This window comes from Sorghum bicolor, chromosome 9 (genome assembly GCF_000003195.3).
Source record: "Sorghum bicolor cultivar BTx623 chromosome 9, Sorghum_bicolor_NCBIv3, whole genome shotgun sequence".
In the NCBI taxonomy this organism is placed as follows: domain Eukaryota; kingdom Viridiplantae; phylum Streptophyta; class Magnoliopsida; order Poales; family Poaceae; genus Sorghum; species Sorghum bicolor.
The window spans coordinates 30,752,158-30,752,986 of NC_012878.2; positions in this window are offsets into that span (position 1 = coordinate 30,752,158).

Consider the following 829-nt stretch of genomic DNA (forward strand, 5'->3'; position numbering starts at 1 on the left):
CCTCCTCCAGGGCAGAGAAGAAGAGAGTCAAGTGAGGAAGAAATGGATAGTGATGATAGGCTATGGCACTTCTAGTCCACAAGATGGGCAAGTTCATGAAGAAGAAGGGCTATGGTGCAAGAAAGAGAAGAGACTTCACCAAAGGCAATGGCAATGGAAGGCTTTGCTTCAAATGCAAGAGCCCTGATCATGTGGTGGCCAATTGTCCACATCTTGATGATGATGATGATGACAACAAGAAGAAGAAGGACAATAATGAGAGGAAGGAGAAGAAGTCCAAGAAAATGAGCTTTAAGAAGAACAAGAAGGGTGGTGGCTATATTGTCACGTGGGATAGTGATGCCGGTGATGATGAAGATAGTGATGATGAGAAGGAGTTGGAGGCCATGAAGAAGGCTTTCGGTGGTGTTGCTATTTCCAACAAACCATCTCTCTTTGATGATGCTACATCAACATGCCTCATGGCTAAGGCCACCAAGGTAACATATAATGATGATGCATGTGATGATGATGATTCTTGTAGTGATGATGATGAGGACCCTTCCAAGGAGGAGCTCATGGACATGTGTGAGCAACTAAATGAAGGCTTCCAAAAGAAGAGAAAGGAGTGTAAGGGCTTACTCAAGAAAGTCCAAGATCTTGAGAAGTCCCTTAGGGAGCTCCAAGCGTCTCATGAGTGTCTAAAGGAAGACCATGAGGAACTTGAGAACGCTCACACCAAGCTTGCAAAAGCTCACTCTATTCTTCTTGATCAAGCAAAGGTGGAGGATGTGAAGGAGACAAGAAGCATTGGACTAACTTGTGATATTGTGGATGAATCCTTTTATAA